The 23,713-nt window shown below is 48.3% G+C and overlaps 1 long non-coding RNA gene across 1 annotated transcript in view; it reads left to right on the top strand.

The window, feature by feature from the left end:
• The first annotated feature begins 498 nt into the window (after window positions 1-498).
• The window catches only part of LOC147117035 (uncharacterized), a 40,423-nt gene continuing 17,208 nt past the window's right edge, over window positions 499-23,713 (top strand). The window contains exon 1 of the long non-coding RNA XR_015078270.1: window positions 499-665. This is a non-coding gene — a long non-coding RNA (uncharacterized LOC147117035). The remainder of the gene's footprint in view (window positions 666-23,713) is intronic.

The following is a 23,713-nucleotide window of genomic DNA, read 5'->3' as shown; positions in this document are numbered from 1 at the left end:
TTTATTGATACACGGTTTTGGCACATTCTCAGTGAATGAGGAGTTCATGCTGCAGTCTACCTCCTCTCCTTTTTACACAATAATTTATCACTTTGAGTGTCATGTTTTGCTGGCGAGTAAGACACAGAGAAAGTTATTATTATCATCTGAGTTCGGCTTCCATTGTCTTTTGACTGTGTATAATCTGCCACATTCAGTATTCAGAAACATACATTTCAGGCCCTGGCAGAAGGCATGAAAAAATGTGAACAGCTGTTAGAATTTTCTAGCAGATCTATGCAGATTCCAAGAGGCTTCAACTGTGCTCTGGCTGTTAAAATGAAAAGCTCTGTAATTGAAATCAAATTTCTTTTAATTGTCCACAGTTATGAGGAGAACCATGTCTCATTCTCAACAAATAAAAATAAATCCTTTCCTATCCATTGTTACCAGTGCCCGATTGTGGACAAGGGACAAAAATATTCCTGGACTTTAACTTGGGGCGCGGTGCAGGTGGGAGTCCTTGGCGCGAGAGCCTGGGCTAGTTTACCTCCCGGGCCTAATTTGAATGTTTCTACATTGCCTGCCACTCGAAGCTGGCGGGAATGAAATCAGAGCCCGTGGGCGGGAAGCAAGAAATTGGGCTGATGCTGCCAGGGACTCAGGAGATCACTCCCTGGATTGAGGTTAGTGCTGGGAGGAGGGATCTACAAAAAGCTACCGGTGGTGGGAGGGAGAGGGAATGCCAGGGCTGGGAAGGCCCAAGGATTCCTTGTGGGCCTGGAGGAGCACTGCTGTTCCTCCTGCCCCACAAAGAATCTTCACACAATTGAAATAAATAAACAGCTGGGCTTCCTCTGGCTAATCTGCTGCCTCCCGCCAGGTTTTGCTGGCAGGTTTGGCGCTGTGCTGGCCTCCCGGGATTTTAAGTTAAGGTTGGGCACCGCGCCGATGATGTCATCAGGCCGCGACTTTCATATTTTAATTAGGCCCCTACCTGCCTGTTGTGGGCGGCCTCCATGCTGCCAGAATCCCAGCAGCTAAAATGGCGGTTGGGGTGGGGGAAGGGCAGGAGCGCTGCGCTTTCTGCCCTGCCGCCATTTTAACCTCTCTGTCTGCACCATTCATGCCAGGTGGGGTGGGGTTAAAGTTGGGGCTAAAGAGTTCAGTGTCTTTCATTCAGTGTTTGGAAGCACAGGATTTGATGGGCTTGAATTTAATTTCCTCAGGTAAAACTCCTCTATGTGCTATTTTAATATAATAATTCAACAGTGGCTAACAACGGGGTTAAAATAGCGCGCAAAGGAATTTTAATGAGTTCACTAGCAAAGGAAATTAAACACCTGTATGTTTAAACTTGGTGCAGAACAATCCAACCCAATTGAGGATACCTTGACAAGATACGTCATTTTGTAACAGGAGTACTGTCTAATTCCTCTCTTTGGCATGTCATTAACAGCAGCCTTTCAACACTGCATATAACCTAATAACACACAGGTCAACAGTGTCATCCAAACACCTCGATCCAAGTACCCTATATGCCAAAGCCTAGCGTATGGCTAGGCGAGACATAGAGAGAGGAAGAGGGCAAAATACAAATGCACTGCAAACAAGTTGGGAGGGTTTATGATAAAAGGACAATGGCTCAGTGAGTAAATGTACTGCGTGATGTGGTGTTGAGCTATAAAGATCAGGAAGGTCCCAGGTTCAATCCTTGATCAATGTTGAGTTAGCTCATAATCAGCTGACAGTGGGGGGGTCTCAGACTCCCTAGATTAGGGAAAGGAAAAATCAGGCTTGATTCCCACTCCATATTCCATCTAGTGATCCTGGTTGAGTGTGTGTGCACATTGGGTGAGGAAGGATCAGACTCAACTGTGATATACCCAACAGATAAATACGCTGCTGACACACGCTGACAGACATGAAGAATTGCCACAATGATGAAGTACTGGGGCACTGCTGCTGCCTATGTAACTTACCCCAGTCTTTAGGAGAGGAGGGGTTTTGTAACATAACAGCATAATGATCTCTGTCGGTCTCAAGCGACTTTTCCAAAGTCAAAATCTGCCAGCCCTCAATAGGACTTCTGAGCATTAATGTAAACATGTAAATAACTGCATCAACTTTGATGGAAAGAGGATACTGAAATAACATAGAAACACTTCAAGGAAACAACAGTTTGAATCCATTGTAAATTTCCATTGGAGCCGATGTGAAGTGCCATCGAAATGGACTTGTTCCCATCAAAACTAAGTTTACTAGCGTCGCCAAAACTGCAGAGAAATTTGAATTTCAATTGTAGATTTTGAAAGCACAGAATCATGTCCATGAGTTGAACAGATATGGCATTGAGATTCTGAATTACAGCAAAATATGTATATTTTGAATTATCCTTTCACTATTTGTGCTGTGTGAGTCCTAGCTATCATTCTTGAAAGAAGCAGTCGTTATGAAAAGATGTTGGGCAGACTTTTATTTTGCTGGGTGACAAGAGATAGAAAAGTTGAATCAGGATAACAATGCATTATAAGGGCACGTTGATAAATCTTAAAACTACTTATGCCACCACAGTAGTCCCCTAGAAAATCCGTGGAGCGCGATCCCAGTATTTGAATTAAGATTTGCCCGACGTGGAATTCCACGGTTGACCCCGCTGAAGTTTGCGGGGCGGGGCGAGAGTGGGGGCAGGAACCTACAGGTAGTTTGGGGGCATATCTGCAGCATTCCCGTATTCCGCGGAAGACCCTGGAAATTCTGGCACCAGATATCTGGCTCAGAGACTCCCTCCGGAATGCATTGGTCATTGCCCCCTGCCACCACCCTGCCTTAAGAGTTCACTTAATAATTTTATAATCGTGATCCTTGGGGGTCCAGACCACTAGAAGCTGCAGCTAGTGTATCCAGGTCCTGGCAGAGTTTACCATCCTTCCACTGGAATGGCCCAACAATTTTCAGGGCCATTTGTGTTTATAAATTTAAAAAATCTCTTTTTTGGGATGAAAGTGCTCCTTTAAGAACATAACAGCTTTGAATTGCACGTAAACTCGCCAAGGCTTCTTCGGCAGCACCTCCCAAACCCGCGACCTCTTCCACCTAGGACAAGGGCAGCAGGCGCATGGGAACACCACCACCTCCAAGTTCCCCTCCAAGTCACACACCATCCTGACTTGGAATTATATCGCCATTCCTTCATCGTCGCTGGGTCAAAATCCTGGAACTCCCTCCCTAACAGCACTGTGGGAGTACCTTCACCACACGGGCTGCAGCGGTTCAAGAAGGTGGCTCACCACCACCTTCTCAAGGGCAATTAGGGATGGGCAATAAATGTTGGCCTTGCCAGCGACGACCACATCCCACAAACAAATTTAAAAAAAAACCAGGAAGCCATTGCTCGAGTCACATTTATGCATGAAAAAGGAAAGGACTTGCATTTATATAGTGCCTTTCACGACCTCCCAAAGTTTTTTACAGCCAATGAAGTACTTTTTTTTTTGAAGTGTAGTCACAGTGGTAATGTCGGAAACGCGGCATCTAATTTGATCACAGTAAGATCCCAAAAACACCAATGAAATAATGACCAGATAATCTGTTTTAGTGATGCTGGTTGAGGGATAAATATTGGTCAGGACACCGGGGAGAGCTCTTCTGCTCTTCCTTGAATAGTGGCATGGGTTATTTTACGTCCACCTGAGGGGGCAGACGGGGCCTCGATTTAATGTCTCATCCGAATGACGGCACCTCTGACAGTGCAGCACTTCCTCAGCACTGCACTGAAATGTCAGCCTAGATTTTTGTGCTCAGATAATAACGTCTTTCAGATGTGACGTTAAACCGAGTCCCCGTCTGCTCTCTCAGGTGGATGTTAAAGATCCCATGGCACTATTTTGAAGAAGAGCAGGGGTTATCCCCGGTGTCCTGGCCAATATTTATCCCTCAATCAACATAACAAAAAACAGATTATCTGGTCATTATCACATTGCTGTTTGTGGGAGCTTGCTGTGTGCAAATTGGCTGCCGCATTTTCTACATTACAACAGTGACTACACTACAAAAAAAAGTGCTTCATTGGCTGTAAAGTGCTTTGGGACCACCGGTGGTCGTGAAAGGCGCTATATAAATGCAAGTCTTTCTTTCTTTTCAGAAGTTGCAAATCACTTTACAATCAAGGTGGCCTGGCTCCAGTCCCTGGAACAGAGCACTGAACATTATCCAATATAGACAAAATAGAGCATCAAGGTTTTCATAAGTGCTGGAGCTGAAGTACGCTGCTCACGTTGCGAAATAACAAAAGGCTTTAGTGCACTTAACATAAGTGTGAATTTTCCTCCTTCCCTCTGAACCTCAGTGCCAGGCAGGTGGAACACTCTGCCTGCAATGACCTGTACTTGCTTTTATTTCTGGCTTCAGGTCATTGTCATTACCCCAGCATATAGCTGGCACAGGGCCTAGTGCGTACATACAAGGCTTGCAGTAACTTGAATGGCTGTTTGGCTGTTAGCTTTGGGGGCCTTCTGGTTACTCTCCAAAGAAAGCAGCCAGAAGGCTTGCAGGTCCAAAGATCTCTGGGGAAGCTGTAAAAAGGCTTGTACTTAACTTGATAAGATTCCCTCACCTTGCTGCCTGCCCGCTTCAGATCCTCCGCAAGGCTCACTGCCAAAGTCTCCAGGTGCCTCTGTGTTTGGGAACCCTTCCAATGGACCTGGAGGAAAATGAGATGGGAGGTCCCAATAGACCCCTCCCAACTCATATCCTTCACTGGCCTTGTATGCACAATCTGTGCTCCTTCGGATGAAGTCCTCGAAATCCCGGTCCAATGGAAAGGGCGTGGACTGGAGACCCGATGCCATGAGTCTCCTTTGTCCTTGGAAATTAAGCATTTCCCAGGCACACTGAAGAGGTAGATCAGCCCAAGTAAATCAGGGAGAGAAAACGCCACTCACCTATTCAAGCCTATTCCTTTAGTACCTCTCATTATAGCATCCTGTAGCATTTGTGAACATGTCTAATGCCATTGCATCTACTAGTCATCCCTGTTGACAAATTATTCCCAATATTTAACACTTGAGTAAAAACAAAAAGAACAAACAGGATTTCCATATCCAGAAGTATTTCCTTAAGTGCAATTTTTTTAAACCAGTGAAAAAAATGATTATTTACCCCTTTTCCATTGGAATTGAGTTATTTTCCTGCCTCTTTTAGATTGCTCTGGACCACACACCACTCCCTTCTGAGAAGATGGGCAGATGGTATGCTCCCATGCCTCTGCTACTACATGGGGTCAGCCTGGGCTGAACCGCACTTCAGTCACTTCCTTCCTGTATAACAATGATGATTCACTTTCACTCTGCACCATGACTGACAGTGAGGTAATTCTTTCTTAAGAAACGAACTGATGAGCAGATATGGTAAAACAGTCGCCTTCTGCAGCTTAAGTTTCTTTAACCTGAAGTGTAACTTTGCAGCGATAGTGGAACGGGTGTCAAATTCGGGAAGCAAGTGGGTAAGATAGAACACGAAAAATGTGAACGACACATTCAAATCTGAAATGAGGGTGCATTGCAAGGTCTGACAATGATACCAGTCTTTGGTGCCTTGCAATCTCTAGCGAGCATTCTTTGCCTCAACACAGTTAACATTTCACCACTCTTGAGAGAATTATTGCGGTCTGACCCTGAAGATTTATAACAGAGAAAGTCAGCCATAGATGAACATGCTACTGTTTACAGAAAACTGTCCATTATTCCTCAAACATAAACACAGCCTAACAACAATCTTTGTCATTAACAGTCTTTAACTATCACGACGGCATATTGAACATATTAAAATAGTAGACCTTTCTTAACAGAAACACCTCAACAGTGAGCAGAATTTCCCCTTTTTAATCGGTCTTGCTGCAAACAACGCATTAGGAAGCAATGTGTGCCTGAGCAAATGTTCCCTGTAAAAAATCTTTTCATCGTGCCTATGACCAAGCTTGTATAACATTAATGTCCATGAAAGGAACCTTCTGGATTTCCAATGAATAAGAGTTTGAAAAGTTTCAGCTTGTAGAATAAAGCCGAGGCAAAAATCTGTGCAATTGAAATTCAGTTGCTGTTTCTTCACAACATATTTTTCCCTCTTAATTCCTCAGCGCAAGCCATTGAATTATCAACCCCGATATTTACTGGGGCGGAGTTTCAGAGCAGGTGGGAGGAGTTATGGTCGGGAGACCTGGAAGTGCGGATGCATGACTTTTTTTTCCAGGTTCCCCGCCCGGGAGCCAGCCTGATTGACAGGCTGGGCTGCCTGTCGGGAGAGGAAGGCTGCAGCCCAGGAGCAGATAATTTTAGTGGTGGTGAAGGGGGAGAAATCATGGGGGGCTGGGAGGAAGGTGATGGTTGGTGGGTAGAGCGTGGTTGGGGGTTTCGAGGGAGATTGCGAGGGGGGTCAGGTAGAGTGTGGTTGGGATTGATTGCAGAGGAGATTGCGCAGGGGTCGGGAGTGGGTAGAGTGTGATTGGGGGGTTGGGGTTCAAGGTGATTGCAGGGGCTGGGTAGAGTGTGGTTGGAGGGGTCAGGGGTGATCATGGGGGGTCAGGGGCGATCGCGGGGGGTATCAGGGAAGCTGACAAATCGCGGAAAGAGATCGGGGTCGATTTTAACTCAGGTGCGGGCAATTGTCGGGTTCCCCGAATTTCGTGATTCCCACACGAATCTAAATGGATGTGTGAGATTGATGCAATTTTAACTCAATTGGCCAATTGATTTCCAACGTGTGGGAAGCCTTTGCAAATGGGTTTTTCATGACTGCAAGTCCCCTCCGATGACATCATCATTGCTGCTGCATTTAAGGTCCACAGCAAGCCTTGCTTCCTCTGCAGGCTTCCAAGCTTTCCCCTTATGATGGCACAGGAGCCTGCAGGAACAATGGTCAGCGGGAGGGCAAGAGCTGCGCCTAAATTTGATGAGGCGTCACTGCAGGCATTGTTGGATGGGGCTAGGGCCCACAGGGAGGTCCTGTTCCCTTCTTCAGGGAGGAAGAGGCCTCCCAGTCAGACCAAGGCTGTGTGGCTACAGGTGACTGGGGAAGTCAACTCTTGGGGCTCACACGGCGCACCTGGATGCAGTGCAGGAAAAGATTCCATGACCTTCATCGCACTGGAAAAGTAAGTATGAAGTTTCCATCACCCACAATCTGATCCCCATTGCCTTTCCTCACCAGCACTCAGCTTTAGCAATCTCTTCCTCCACATCCCACTTGACACTCACATCCATGCACCCTTAGCCATTCCCTCTCTCTCTATGCTCACATTCACCTAACTATTCGACCATGCAGCCCTCACACTCCCTCTCACTCTGATGCTTTGAATACAACTGACAACACACAGGGAGGGCCCTTGGTCTTGCAACCTCACTCTATCTTTATCTCCTTCTAAGTATCTATGCTATGCAATCTCTACACTCACTCCTTCATTCTCACTCAACCTCCACTTGTCTCCCTCATTGCAGGAGAAGAGAGCTCACAACAGGAGAGAGAGAGCCAGGACAGGAGGAGGGCCACCCTCATTAGCCCAGCTCACCCCCTAGGAGGAAGCCATCCTGGAGATTGTCGGGGCTGATACAGATGCGGAAGTTGCGGAAGGACAGACAGGTGCATCCCCGCAAGCTGGTGACAGAATAGTTTCCCATCTCTCTCATTGACATTGCATGAGTCGCTGATAATGATTCTGAAGCTACATCATATGGACTTATGATCATCGGCAAAATGCAATGTGCATGTAACCTTGACATCACATCTCTAACTTTTTCCTTAACTCCCCCACAGGACCATCGAGAGCCCCCGTCCCCACTGCAGGAGGAAGAGCCTGAGATTCCAGACTCCTCAGAGGAATCTGCAACCTCTGAGGGCACAGCGTCAGCAGAAATAAGCGCACCCAGCACCAGCGCAGACACTCACGCCTTGGGGGGACCTTCGGGACATAGAGTATGTGGTAAACCACTGTTATTGTTGTTGTTGTTACACACTGTTGTACCTATGCATGCCTCAACATGTCTCGGCTGGCTCCACCCACAGGCCCAGGTATAAAGGTGATTGACCTGCAGCCCCCTGCCTTCTTGGAACCCAGTCAACCACGAGAGGCATGCTCTGTTCTTTGCTAATAAAAGCCTTTAGTTACTCTCTTAACTCTCAGTCTTTTATGAGTAATTGATAGCGCATCAGAGTAGTGTTGTCACCTGGTGTATCACAGCTCACAAGTGAGCATCAGCAGATTGTGGAGACAGGGACAGCAGTGGAGAGTCCTCGTCGGAGGGCGCAGGACACTGCCAGCTCGGCTCAGCTGCATGTCGACCCTCTGCCTCTAGGTCCATCCATAAGATCAGAGGTGTTGGAACTCCATGCACAGACGCAGGAGTCTCTGGCAGGTTTTGTCTCCAGGGTCGCTCCGAGTGTGGAGCGAATGGAGGAGTCCATAGTGAACATGAGCAGAGCCTTTGTGGAGTCAGTGGCGCATGAACGCATCAACACAGAAAGGATGGCTACCTACGTGGAAATGATTGCTGCCTCCGTGGTAAGGCTGGCTATGGTAGAGGAGAGGAGGGCTACGGCCATGGAGGAGGTTAGTCACCAGGGTATGAAAAACATGGTGAGTGTTCAGAATAGAATGACATCTCTTGAGGAGCAATGGACATCTATTGAACAGAGAAACCAGACCTTCATGGAAGTCCTTCTGAGTAGGACTGCCATTGCAGATACGGGTCCCCATGGCCCCCCTGATGTGCAGCAAGGTGCTCTCAAGCCACTTGCAGGCATGGAGGGGGAGCTGACCCATGAGAGGGAGGTTGGTGGCAGGTCTCAAGGAAGTGGGGGTTCCTCTCCAAGCGCTCACACTTCCATGCCACTGCAGAGCCCTCGGTCAGAGCCCCGCCGGAGTCCACACCCAAGTGAGATAGATGTCTCAACCCCTGCACAGCCGCAGGAGCAGCAGACTGCTGACGAGCCCTCACAGGCTTGCCACCCCAGAGGACGCCTGCCAAAGGTGCCAAGACAGGAGCAGCAGGAAAGTGAGCAAGGGGCCTGCACATCTGCTGAAGCCACAGGGGAACCACTATGTAGGAGCACATGTAAGAGGAAAATAAAGCACAAGTAGTCACAAGGTTAGTCACTTGGGTGAAATTTTGTGTATATTGTAAAAATGCCATCAGTTGGTTCTTGTGCATAAAAATTCTGATGGCAACTGTTGCAGTTCTGGCATGTGTCATTTTGCGAATGGGGCTTTCACATTGAGGGCTTAGGATTACTTGCAATTGTCAGGATGCTGGTCAAATAGCTAGGAATCCGCAGGGTTTGGCCATTGTCAATGCTCAGCTAAGAAGCTGCGAGGCAAAAGAGTTTGATTTACTAGGCTAAGCAAATCTGGCCAGGATGAGTGCGTTCCTTGCATCCCGGGCAGCAAAGTTCTCGCGTAATGCTGCCGCTGGTTGATGGGCCTCTGCAGGATGCTCGTTTTCGCCCTCCTCATCATTATCATCATCATCATCATCTGATGAGGGTATGTGAGGAGCCACTTGGTCCTCAGGAATCTGCAAGCCACGACGCTGTGCCATGTTGTGAAGTGCACAGCAAACCACCACGATTCTGGAGACCCTGGCTGCTGAGTACTGTAGGGCTCCACCTGATCTATCCAGGCATCTGAAGCGCATCTTCAGCAAGCCGATGGTTTGCTCGATTATGGATCTGGTGGAAATGTGGCTGGAGTTGTAGCGCTCCCCAGCTTCATTGGCTGGCCTCCTCAATGGCGTCATTAGCCAAGTCCTCAGGGGATAGCCCTTGTCTCCAAGTAGCCATCCGTGAAGTTGGTCTGGTGGCCTGAATAGCGGAGGCACACTAGACTGGCGCAGTATGAAGGAGTCATGGCAACTGCCAGGGTACTTGGCACAAACATGCAAAATCTACTTCTTGTGGTCACACACCAGCTGAACGTTAAGGGAGTGGAAGCCCTTGCGGTTGACAAAAATACCTGGATTGCGATGGGGTGCCCTAAGGGCCACATGTGTGCAGTCAATGACGCCCTGCACCCTTGGAAAGTCTGCCAGATGAGCTAATCCAACCGCTCGCGCCGTCACATTTGCGCGATCCCTGGTGAAATGGATGTGATTGTGCGCGAGGGCAATGAGGGCATCGGTTACCTGTGTGATGCAAGTGTGTGCAGCCGACTGGGAGATGCCGCTGATGTCTGCTGATGATCCCTGGAATGAGCCTGAGGCAAAAAAGTTGAGTGCGGTGGTGACTTTGATGGCCACTGGTAAGGAGTGTCCACCTGGTCATCTGGGCAGCAGGTCTTGCTGTATCATTGTGTAGATGTCAGTCACTACCTGTCGCGAAAGGCGGAGCCGCCTTTGGCACTGCTGCTCAGTCATGTTGAGGTAGCTGACCCTGTGTCTGTAGACCCTGGCTGGGGGGTATCTCCTGCGCCGACGGGCTTCCATGCGCTGGCCCCTTCTGGCCTGTGCTGCCTCAGGTGGGTGAGCAACAGCCTGTTGCTCCTGCTGCTGCTGCTGTTGCTGGTGCTGCTGTTATTCCTGGTTCTGCTGCTGCCGCACCTGGTGCTCGAGCTCCTCGAATGCCAAGAAGGGAAGGAGAAAAATGGCTCCCATGCTTCTGGCATATGCCTCCGCTGAGGAAGCGCTGAGTGAGGGTGGCGAGAGGGGTTTCCCAGGAGTTCACACTGGAGATGTGTGTGAGGCTCCAACCTTCCACAGGTGTGGTTAAGCCTGGGTAAAAGTTGCCCCAGGCCTGAAACAACAAAGTCCTGCCACCTGCAAATGATGACTGATCAAATCTCCTCTTTAATGGTTGACCTGCAGCTGATAGTCAGCAAGCCAATAGTGCTCACACCAGGTTTCACAGGCTTGATCCCCACCAGGCGTGTTTTACGTGGGAAAAGGGTTAAAAATGCAAGGGCCTGTTAAAATGGCATTATAAAGGCCAATTATTGCTGATTAAGGGCCTTAAAGACTGATGCGGGACCATCAGACATGCCTGGGTTAAAATGGCTTGGGGTCAGGAACCAGGTTTGGGGTTCCCGCCCGCTAGTTTTAGTGATTTTAACCCCCCCCCCCTCCCCCCGCTCGGCTCAAAGCCTGCCTCACGGCTCAGTTAAAATCGACCCCATCGTGTGAAGCTCGGAGGGTTGGTGGTCGCAAGGAATTGTGGGGGGCGGGGGGGGTGTTGGTGATCACTGTGGGGGGGGGGGGTGGTTGGGGGAGGTGGTTTAAAGGGTAAGCATGTTGTGCCTGGAGGACAAACTCCTGCTCCTCCTGGCCTACAAGCAGTGCTGTAAAGGCCCTTACCTTAAGCATCCAGCCCTTCCTGTCTCCTTTTATCTGCTGGGAAACCCGAATGACAGCAGTAAAAAAATACAAGCATTGTTCAAATGAAGGCACACAGGCTCCTTATATGGTTTCAATGACTGACCCGCCTATTTAGAGCGGATTGGTCGCCCGCCCCTCATCCGCCTCTGTGGAAACCGGAAGTGGGCGGGTTCGAGGTGGGTAGGGTACCTGTTTGAAATTTTTAACATTTTTACTTCCCACCTGACCCAACCCACCCATTTTGGGGGGTTAAAATTACCAGCATCATATTTATTTTTACTGTTTTTAAATTGAGGAACCAAGGTGAAGGGCCAAGGCCCAAAATATGGGACACCACAAAGGTTAGAAAAGAAACAGCAATGATGGAACAACGAGGTAAATCAAAAAATAGTGATTAGGTGGCGCCAAGCTTGGGTTTTTAAAGCCCGAAGATAATAGGGCGAAGGAACAACCGAGAGAGGAAACCGGTTTCATAGTTCTGAAGTTCTTAGAGAGGAGGCTGTGCGATAAGGCTTGATTTCAATACAGCAAGAATGTGTAGGACAGCATATTTGCAACTTTGAAAGAACAAGAGAGGAAAGTAGCATTGGTAAAATAGAGAGAGGCCAGGGTGTGATGGAGAGGGAGCTTATGTTGGTGGTGAAAGAGGAATCATCTGACAGATGAGAAACTTTTTCTTGTATCTTGCCCAGAAGCACCAGAGAGATGCTAGAAGAGCCTCCTGCCTGTGAGATCAATATTAAATTCTTGATGACCTTGAGTTTTATAGAAACTTAGAAGTTTCTGAGAGGAAAAAGAATATTTTGGCTCGAAAGAGGAAAATTTATTCTTTGGAGGAAATGTTAACAATAGTGGAAATGTTAGTGTTCCATTTGAAGTCAGAGGAGATAGTAAGGCCAAGAATATCAATGAATAAGGTTGGAGCCAAGAGGTGGTAGCTGTTATATTAACTGTGAGAGTCTAGATGGAGCGTATTGGCAAACAACTTGGCCACAGGAGGTTTGAAAGCCAAATTTAATGCTGTCCTCCCTCACGCATCTACACTTTTCTGTAGCAGTCGCTGGATAGCGAGTTGGAGTCGAAACCCCCTGGCTGATTTTCCCCCACCCCCTTTCCCTAGTCCAGGGTCACTGAGGCCAATTGTAATGCCCTACCACCATTTCAGCAGAGATCAGCAGACTCAGCACAAACAGGGAATTGAACTTTGAACCTTCCTGGTCTGTATGGCTCATACCGTACTCAGCACTGCATCTACCCACTGAGCCGTCAAGCATGCTTTTTAAATTTCCACCTAATGATTGCTTTGGCATAAGTTGAAGCCTTTCTATAGCTATTCAGAGTACTGTGATAGCGTGACTAATGATCTAACAAGAATTATTACAATTCTGAAGGCACTTTGGAATTCCCATTATTGTCTTGTGACATTCTCAGCCTTTTGACTTTCTCCAGACGCAAGTGGTTGCCATCTTAAAACTTTCTTCACTGCCCTAATGGCTCAGCAGATTTATCCAGTGAGTAGCTGAACCAGACAGACCAGAAAAGACCCAGTTCTAATTCCCGGACTACGCTCAGTTGATTTCAGACAGAGTGGCTGTAGGGGTGCTACAATTTTCTGTGGGTTAGAGAGGAGGAAGTTGATGAGGACTCCTGCTCTTAATCGCTGTCGACTGAGCCCTGCTGGATGTCTGCGCACGTGGATGTTGGATGGGGACAAGTTTGAGCTCAGCTCAGGTTCCCCCCCCACCAAGTTTGAATAGCCTGCTGTCACTCACTGTTAAGGCTCACGCATAATAATGGCCACTTGGGTTTTACTGAGCACCAAGTGCCCAGAACTGGTGGCTTGAGGAAAAGAGCACAGAAAATTGGTGAGGAAAGAAACCTCCATGGCAGCCATGAAGTACTGAATTCACAGGCTGCTCGATCCCAAACAGTGCTTTTATTTTTTCCACACATGTCGAAATATGTTGTCAGATTAACTGCTGGCGACTGTACAGGAAGAAATCAACTCATGCTGCTTCTCACCCATTCCACAGGCTGCATGCATGATACTCACCCTGTTCAACATTTCAGAGTATGACAATAATGTACTACTGGTCACAGAGGGAAGAGCCGTTCCATTCATGATTTAATTTTCATGCCATGCTGGCATTTGATAGCATCTTGTTATGTAACAAGATATATCAAAAACAGTTGTCATGTAAATTGCTGGCACTGGATTCATGTGTACATTGTTTAGCTGCGGGGAGATATTCTGGGTGCTTTCAGGTGACCCAAAAACATAAAGGTTAAAAGTCATTTGTTATCCAACTAGGAAGGATATGGAGGCAGCACCATTACAGTCACAGCAAACCAAGTTGTTGCACAGGTGCGTGTGTGTGTGCGTGTGAGCGAGTATCTTTTGGGGGAATTTTTTTGGGGGGGTCAGGGGGCATGTTTGGTGGTGGGTCGGCTGGGAAATTTTCTTTTTGACAGCAGGTAGGGAACCCACTGTTAACCCGCCTCCATGCTAGTCTTCCAGATATCGAGTCTGTCATCGCTGAACAGACCCGACACCAAGTGCCTACCCTTGTGTGTTTTTACTTGGTATGATTGCACTAGAATGAGGGCGAGTTTGAGGGGTGGCTAGTGAGATGGGGAAGTGATAATGTAGATAGAGAGGGATGGGTGGAGGTGCAAGGTAAGTTGGTGTGAGTAAGAATGTGCAGGAGTAGGGTGAGGGAAGGCAGAGTGATGGGGATGTGATGAATGGCACAGCAGGATGAGGTTGAGTGAGGCTTTGCAGCAACGTTTCGTGATCTACTGAGATCATTGAAAGGTTTGCGCCACTGCAGCCTGGTCCCCCTAATGACATCCCTGCATGTGTCCTCCTGTGCATTATGCAACCAGGCTGCGTTGATCTCCTGGGGAGGTCTCTTCCACCCATTGGAAGGAAAGAGGACCTCCCTACATGCTGTAACTCCCTCCGTAAGCATATGGAATGAGACATGGGAGAGCTTGGGTGCAGGCGGCACCGCTGTGCAGTGCTTGTCAGTGTTTGCAGCTCTTCTCTTCATAGGCAGTCCCTCGGAACCGAGGATGTCAGTGTTTGCAGCACCTCAATGCTGTAGAACCGTGACAGCAGAACTGTCAAAATCAATTTGTGCATGGTCCCATGAAGGAAATCGGCTGATGACGCGTCATCGAATGACATCAGACCCGCTTCCTTCAGTTGGCCGGCAAATGCGCTAGGCGGGCTTAACAAGCCCAATCAGCATAAAATTTATTTCCGGAGCGGGCTGGAGCCAGCAGTGGGGTCGCACCCCGACCGACCCCGGCTGCCCCAGACCCGCCTCAGTTGGCGAAATCGTGGCCTTTGTCTGTGTCTGTGCACATGAAGATGATTTTAACTCTACCCGCCTGGCAGATGGGCAGTTAAAATTGCCCAGGATACTTACTTGCCTGAAAGCCACCAGGTGCCACCGTTACGAATATTAACCTGCTCTACTGAGAAGGTGGGAAGTAAACCTGCCAAAAAGCTGGTGGGGTCCTTCTTTACGTAGGCATGTTGAGTAATTATGATGTCATCAGGACCCAACTGCAATTTTAACTGCTGGCCTGAGCAAGGAAGCCTCTGTGACTTTCCCGTGGGGTGAAGACAGCGGGAGAAAGAGCTGGGGCCAGAAAGGACCCAAATGGGTAAGGATTTTTTTTAAATTTCTTTGTAGGACCAGGAGCAGGCTGTTTTAACTCACCTCGCTACCCACCTGCCCAAAATCCATCTGGAGTTAAAATTGGGTTCACAGTGTGCAGTGCGATATTGAGAGGGGTGGGTTTCGTATGTGGCGGGAAGGAGTTTCGGTCAGTTTTCCCCACATGCTGTGGAGTCTTAACTCCACAACGTGCATCTTTGTTTTTACTAGAAGGTCCCAGCCCAGAGGTCAGCCTGATTGATAAGCTTGGCTCCCTCTTGGGCGGCGAACACTCCGGAGCAGGCCGCAGGAGCAGGTAGTGGAAGCATGGTGGCAGGGGAGGGGGGGTGTCCGATCCCGGGGGGGGGGGTTTCCAATCCCAGGGGGGTCTGTTCGCCAATCTCGGGGGGGTTCTGATCATGGGGGGCATCTAGTTCAATCTCGGGGATGGGGGCAGTCCGATCCCTGATCCCAGGGTGGGGCGGGGGGACTTACTGATCTCTGATCCCGGAGGGGGGAAGTCCGATCCCGAAGGGGTTCCAATCCCAGGGGATCTGTTCCCCGATCCCTGGGGGGGTTCTGATCACGGGGGCATCTATTCCCAATCTCGGGTGGGGGTGGTCCGATCCCTGATCCCAGGTTGGGGCGGGGGGGACTTACCGATCTCTGATCCTGGAAGGGAGAGGTCTGATCCCGGAGGGGGGAGGGCGTCTGATCCTGGATGGGGAGTCTTTGGGTGGGGGTGGTATTTGGGGGGCCGGGGGTGGTGGGTGTGGCGGGGGGGAGCACTCCTGCTCCTCCTGGCCCACAAGCAGTGCAGTAAAGGCACTTACCTTCTCCCCGAAGCTGTCCTCACCCCTTTTGAGCTGCCGGGTTTCTCGAGGCCCAGGATACCCGGCCGGCCAAGGTTAAACCTGTAAAACAGGGAACTACAGGCCAGTTAGCCTGATATCAGTTGTCGGGAAAATGCTGGAATCCATTAATAAGGAAGTGGTAACAGGGCATTTAGAACATCATAATATGATTAGGCCGAGTCAACATGGTTTTGAGAGCACAGAGCGGTCTGCTCAGAGCGGGATTAAAACGGAGTGTACTTAACCCAAGTGTTTTATATGGGTTTTTGGAAAGAGTGGGTATTCAGAGAAGAGGGGGAAGGAGTTGCTGCTTTTTGCCTACACTACTTGTGGTGCTTTGTGTTACAGGTAGATATTTAATTCCAGTACCCAAAACTTAATCTAGATCAAGTAAGTAGTCATGAAACTATACTGTAAACTAAGTTACCTAATTACAAATTTAATTAAATAAAACAAGGTCATATAGGGATGGCAGTGCAGGTGGTGTGCTGCAACTGCAACATGTGGGAGTTTGTGGAGAGCATTGTGATCCCGGACAACCACGTTTACAGTAAATGCCTGCATCTTGAGGAACTTCAGCTCAGAGTTTTTGAGCTGGAGTCTGAGGTGCAGACATTGCGGGGCATCAGGGATGAGGAGAGTTACCTGGACACATTGATCCAGGAGGCAGTCACACCCCTTAGGTTAGGTAGTGGTACAGGTCTGGTTAGTGGTCAGGGACAGGAGGGTGTGACTGCAACTCAGGCAGGTAAGGGGACCGCAGGTGCAATGCTGGAGGAGCCTCAGCCTTTGCCCTTGTCCAACAGGTATGAGGTTAGTGCTGTCTGTGTGGATGAGGGAAAAGCCTGCAGGTTGGATGAGCAAGCTGACCATGGCAGGAGGACATTCAAGTGGGGGGGGGGAGTGAAAGGGAATGTAGTTGTGTTAGGGGACAGTATAGTCAGGGGGATAGATACTTTCTCTGTAGCCGCGACCGAGAGTTCCGAAGGTTGTGTTGCCTGCCCAGTGCCAGGGTTAAAGACATCTCCTCGCGGCTGGAGGAGAACTTGGAGTGGGAGGCGGAGGATCCAGTTGTCGTGGTCCACGTAGGAACCAACGACATAGGTAGAAATAGGAATGAGGTTCTACTGAGGGAGTTTGAGGAGCTAGGATCCAAATTAAAAAGCAGAACCTCAAAGGTAATAACCTCTGGATTGTTACCTGAGCTACACACAATTTGGCATAGGGACAAACAGATTAGAGGTTCAAATGCGTGGCTCAAAGAGTGGTGTGGGAGGAAGGGGTTTCAGTTCATGGGGCACTGGCACCAGTACTGGGGAAAGAGGGAGCTGTTCCGTTGGGATGGGCTCCACTTAAACCGGGCTGGTACCAGTGTATTGATGAACTGAATAACTAGGGCAGTAGACAGGGCTTTAAACTAATGAATGGGGGCTGGGAGAATTCAGGAAAGAGTAAATTTAAAAGCAGCAAGAGAAATGTCCAGGCTCTAGAGCAGAGTAGAGTTTTGGGTAAAAATAAGCAGAGTGGGTCAGGAAGGGACAGAGAGAGTAACAAAGGAAATAAGGCATCAGTGACTAAGGTGACATCAGGGAAAAATAGAATTAAGTTAAAGCTAAAGGCACTATAGCTGAATGCGCGAAGCATTCACAACAAAAGATGAATGAATAATACAGATAGAAATGAATAGGTTTGATCTAATAGCCATTACGGAGACGTGGTTGGAATGTGGCCAAGGTTGGGAACTAAATATTCCAGGATACTTAACTTTTAGAAGAGATAGGCAAAATGGAAAAGGAGGAGGAAAGTAAAGGATGGGATAAAGACAGCAGAGAGAAAGGATCTTAGCTCCGAAAATCAAGAAGTAGAATCACTTTGGGTGGAGCTAAGAAACAGCAAGGGGCAGAAAACTTAGGTGGGAGTTGTTTATAGGCCCCCAAACAGTAGTTGTAAAGTAGGGCAGAGTATAATCAGGAAATTAGAGGTATATGTAACAAGGGTAATACAGTAATCATGGGGGACTTTAATCTACATATAGACTGGGCAAACCAAATTTGTAGTAATAATGTTGAGGACAAATTCATGGAATGTATGCAAGATAGTTCTCTAGATCAATATGTTGAGGAATCAACTCGGGAACAGGCTATTTTAGATCTAGTATTGTGCAATGAGAAATGGTTAATTAATAACCTTGTAGTAAAGGGGCCTTTAGGGAAGAGTGACCATAATATGATAGAATTTTATATTGAGTTTGAAAGTGATTTAGTGAAATCCGAAACTAGGGTCTTTAATCTAAACAAAGCAAACTACGTAGGTATGAGGGGCGAGTTGGCTACGGTAGATTGGGAAACTACATTAAAATGTATGACGGTAGACAAGCAATGGCTAGCATTTAAAGAATTAATACATAATTTACAACAAATATACATTCCTTTAAGGCACAAAAACCCCGCAAGAAAAGTGATCCAACCGTGGCTAACAAGAGAAGTTAAAGATAGTATTAGATCAAAGGAAGAGGCTTATAATGTTGCCAAAAATAATAGTAAGCATGAGGATTGGGAGGATTTTAGAATTCAGCAAAGGAGGACCAAGAAGTTGATAAAGAAAGGGATAATAGAACATGAGAGTAAAATAGCGAGAGACATAAAAACAGATCGTAAAAGCCTCTATATGTATGTAAAAATTAGCTAAAGTAAATGTGGGTCCCTAACAGGCTGAGACAGGAGAAATTATAATGGGGAATAAGGAAATGGCAGGGAAATTAAACAAATACTGTGGCCGCAATTTTGCCGCGCTCAGAGGGCTGGTTTGGAGGCGGGTCAGGAGTTAAATCCAAAATGATTGATGGTGTGTTGTGAACCCGCCTCCATGCGACTTTCCAAAGTGTCGGGTCTGCTACTCCTGATCAGACCCGACACCAAGCGGCTGGAGAGGCAGTTAAGGTCGTTAACAGTTTGTTAACTACTTGTTTAATGCTACTTTGAGAGGGCTTTTCAATTTTGCCACATTTTCAGCGTGTTCCACGGCCTTGTAGAAACATGCCAGCTGATTGTGTCGGGTAATCCAACAAGCTGAATAGTTCACAGCTGCAAGTGCAGCATTAAAGCTAACCTGCCACTTCAGTTCAATTGCAAAAGCCAGAGCTTTCTGATTGCAGGATTTGGAAGTCATTTTTCAGGTGTATTGAGGCTGTAAGTGTGTGTTGTGAGATCTATATGCACTGTGATCTCCTTGGAATAACCTCTCTCCACTTTGACTGAGCGCTTATAACATTTCATCCTCAAGTGACATTTTCACCAGCAGAATGGGAACTATTTATACTCTCTCATCCTGGTCCTCAGATTCGGAGTGCAAGCAGCCGCGACAGCAGCAGAACCAGGCACACCAGCAGCACTGACAACAAGAGCGCCAACTTTCTCCTGAGCCATTTGATGCTGCACAGTGCAGAGGCCGTCAGCGCAGGGCTGCACTGCACCGCAGGAGATACCCCCAACACAGGGTTTACAGGCAGAGGATGAGCTTCCTCAACATGACTGAGCAGCAGTGCCAAACGAGGCTGAGACTTTCGCGAGAGGTAGTCGCAGACATCTGCACAATGCTGCACCAAGACCTGCAGCCCAGAGCAGTGGGTGGACACTTCTTACCAGTGGCTGTCAAAGTCATCACCGCCCTCAACTTCTTTGCATCAGGGTCCTTCCAGGGATCATCTGCAGACATCAGCAGCATCTCCCTGTTGGCCGCACACAGATGCATAACACATGGTACCGATGCCCTGTTTGGCAAGTCGACCAATTACATCCACTTCTCAACGGATGAAGCAAGTGTAAACGCGCAGGCGGTTGGGTTTGCCAATATGGCAGGCTTCCCAAGGGTGCAGGGCGTCATCGACTGCACACATGTGGCCATCACGGCACCCCATCACAACTCAGCTGTATTTGTGAACCGCAAGGGCTTCCACTCTCTTAACGTGCAGCTGGTGTGTAACCACAGGAAGAACATTATGCATGTATGCGCAAAGCTCCCTGGCAGCTGCCATGACTCGTACATCCTGCGGCAGTCCACTGTGCCTCAGCTCTTTAATCTGCCTATCCAACTTTCCGGATGGCTACTTGGAGACAAGGGCTATCCCCTGAAGACGTTGCTAATGACACCGATGAGGAGGCCATCAAATGAAGCTGAGGAGCATTACAATGAGAGCCACATTTCCACGAGAAGCACCATTGAGCAAACCATAGGGTTGCTCAAAATGCGCTTCAGATGCCTGGACAGATCTGGTGGAGCCCTACAGTACGCACCAGCCAGGGGCTCCAGAATCATCATGGTCTGCTTACTGCTGCCTGAGGAACAAGTGGCACAGCGCAGACTCCTCCTCCTCCTCCTCCTCAGAGGAGCCAAATGAGGCTGCAGGTGAGGAACTACCAGCACGTGACCTCATTGCTGGCCGTGAGGCAAGGGATGGACTAACCCATGCCAGATTTGTGTAACTTTATGCTGCACATACATGTGGCTGGCATATGCCCATGAGGGTTGGCAGGACCTCCATTCCACACAATACAGCATCTTGACAATGAACTGTGCATTCCTATCACTCTCCCCACCATCACTGCAGATGAAAGGCGGCCTCACTCCTCACTGTGCCACTTCCAATCCTGAATACACATAGTGCAATGCATTGAATCATTGCTATCACATTACTTTAATACACTAGAAATAAAGATCACAAATGTTAAATGGTATATGAAATCACCCAAGTGATTACCCTTGTGACTATTTGTGTTTTAGCTTTCTCTTACGTGTGCTTCTATGTGGTGCTTCCCCTGTGGCTTCAGATTTTGAGGCACCTTGTTCACTTCCCTGCTGTGCCTGCTTAGACGCCTTTGGCGTTCGTCCTCTATGTTTGGAAGCCTTGGTGAGCTCCTCAAAAGTCTGCTCCTCCTACGGCTGTGCAGGGGCAGAGACAGCCATCTCAGTTGGGTGAGGCATCTGTGGTTTTGACTGAGGGCTCCGCAGTGGCATGGGAGTGTGTGCACTTGGAGCGGAGCCTCCACTTCCTTGTTGTTGACCACCACCATCCCTCTCATGGGTTACCCAAACTTCACTGCCAACAAGTAGGTGGAGAGCACCTTGCTGCACATCAGTGGGGCCACGAGGACCCATTTCTGTGCTGACATTCCTCATAACAAGGACGTCCATGAACCTCTGGTTTCTCTCCTCAATAGATGCCCATCTATCCTCCATAGATGACCATCTATTTAGAAGTGTTACCATGTTCTCTTGAGTCTGGCGATTTATGTCCTCCATGGAGGTTGCCATTCTTTCCATGGCGGCACTTACATTCGCTAATGCGTGCACCATGGCATTGCTCATGTTTGAGATGGACTCCTCCATCCCTGCACACTCGCAATTACAGTGGTTGCAAACCCAGTCAGAGCCTCTTGAACTTGTTCCTGAAGTTCCAGCACCGCTCTCTTTCTGGATGGCCCCAGAGGTTCAGTGTCTACATGCAGCTGAGCAGAGCTAGGAGTGCACTGTGGCCTCCGACGAGATCTCCCCACTGCTGTCCCTGTCTTCACCATCTGCTCCTGCTCACTTGTGAGCTGTGGTACACCAGGTGACAATGCTACTCTATCTCGCAAAGGACCCTCCGAGGTGTGTCTCTCTGCGCTGGAACTGGGTGCACTCATTTCTGATTAAGCTGCTCCCTCAGAGGCTGCAGATTACTCTGAAGAGTCCTCTGGCTCTTCCTCATGGACAGTGGGGAGGAGGGCTCTCTATGGTCCTGTGGGGGAGTAAAGATATCAGTTAGACATGTGATGTTTAGGTAGCAGACACATTCCATTGTGCAGATGATCAGAACTCAATTTCAATGAGCATCAGATGCCATATCAGCCACTCATGAAAGCAAAATGATAGGGTTGCAAATCAATTCTGTCACCAGCTTGCTGTACTGTGCCTGTCTCTCCGTCCCCCACTTCCAGCTCCCCTGCACCTCAGACAATCTCCAGAGCTGCCTCCTCAGCATTCGTTAGATGCGCCAGGGATGGTGGGCCTCCTCCTGTCCTCCCCTTCTTTTTCTTATTGTGGGCTCTCTTTTCCTGCAATGAGGGACACAAGTGGAATTTCAGCAAGATTGATGGAGTGAGCGTAAAGAATGGATAACATAGATGTTTAGAGGAAGACAAAGATGAAGTGAGGTGCCAATACCAAGGTGCCTCCCTGTGCGTTGTTAGTTGTTGTCATTGCATAACAGTGAGATCGAGTGTGAGGGGTGAATAGTAGGATGGTGAAGTGATTCTGTACATAGAGAGAGAGGGATGGGTGAGGGTGCAAGGGATGTTAGGGTAAGTTGGGATATGCAGGAGTAGGTTGCCAATGCAGAGTGATGGGGATGAGAAGAGATGGGAAGCAGATTGAAGGCAAGTGTGATGTTATACTCACTTTTGCTGAGCGCATCAGATCATTGAACCTTTTTCTGCACTGCACCCAGATGCATGTACACACAGACTGTGCACTTACCTCCTTAGCAATTTGCTGCCAGGCTGCCTTTGTGTGCTGAGGAAGCTTCCTTCGTCCATTGGAAGAGAAGAGGACCTCCTTTCATCATCTTACTCCCTCCACAAGAACATGAAGGGAGTCATCATCGAAACAGGGAGCAGTCTTGGACCGTTGAGCTGCCATTCCTGCAGCAACCAGCATTCGGAACCAGAAGAAAGCAAGTGAAAATCAAAGGGGACGTGGCCCTCTTAAATATCCAGGCTCCTAGCGCGTCATCAAGCGCGGGCAGCCGGCCCGCACCCACCGATTGGGCCGGCTAGCGCACACGTTGGCCTTAATGAGGCCGATCTCGGCAAAATCCTTAATGGGGGGCGGCTGCAACCGGGAGCGGGACCGGAACCCGCAGAACAGTGAATTTGCCACCATCCCACCTCCGGGTGGAAAATCCAGCTCTTTGTATCTGTCGTCACGGAAGAAGACGCAAAAAACTTCCCGGAAATAGTGGAGAACCAAGGCTCTAGCGAGAATAAGGAACTGAAAGAAATTAGTATTAGTAAAAAAATAGTACTGGAGAAATTAATGGGACTGAAAGCCGCTAAAACCCCCGGCCCTGATGGCCTACATCCTAGGGTTTTGAAGGAGGTGGCTATAGAGATAGTGGATGCATTGGTTGTCACTTTCCAAAAGTCCATAGATTCTAGAACGGTTCCTGCAGATTGGAAGGTAGCAAATGTAACCGCACTATTTAAGAAAAGAGGGAGAGAGAAAACGGGGAACTACAGACTAGTTAGCCTGACATCAGTAGTAGGGGAAATGCTCGAATCTGTTATTAAGGACGTGGTAACAGGGCACTTAGAAAATAATAATAGGATTGGGCAGAGCCAAACATGGAGTTATGAAAGGGAAATCGTGTTTGACAAATCTGTTAAGAGTTTGTTGAGGTTGTAACTAGCAGAATAGATAAGGGGGAACCAGTGGATGTGGTGTATTTGGATTTTCTGAAGGCATTCGATAAGGTGCCACACAAGAGGTTAATGAACAAAATTAGGGCTCATGGTATTGGGGGTAATATACTAGCATGGATTGAGGATTGGTTAACGGACAGAAAACAGAGTAGGAATAAATGGGTAATTTTTGGGTCGGCAGGCTGTGACTAGTGGGGTACCGCAAGGATCAGTGCTTGGGCCTCAGCTATTCACAATCTACATCAATGATTTGGATGAGGGGACCAAAAGTAATATATCCAAGTTTGCTGATGATACAAAGCTAGGTGGGAATGTAAGTTGTGAGGAGGATGCAAAGAGGCTTCAAGGGGATATAGACAGGCTAAGTGAGTGGGCAAGAACATGGCAAATGGAATATG

The sequence above is a fragment of the Somniosus microcephalus genome, chromosome 5 (assembly GCF_052327205.1).
Source record: "Somniosus microcephalus isolate GS21.2 chromosome 5, FLI_Smic_1.0, whole genome shotgun sequence".
NCBI classification, from domain to species: domain Eukaryota; kingdom Metazoa; phylum Chordata; class Chondrichthyes; order Squaliformes; family Somniosidae; genus Somniosus; species Somniosus microcephalus.
The sequence above is the reverse complement of the archived record's forward strand: the minus strand, read 5'-3'. Positions and strand labels throughout refer to the sequence as shown.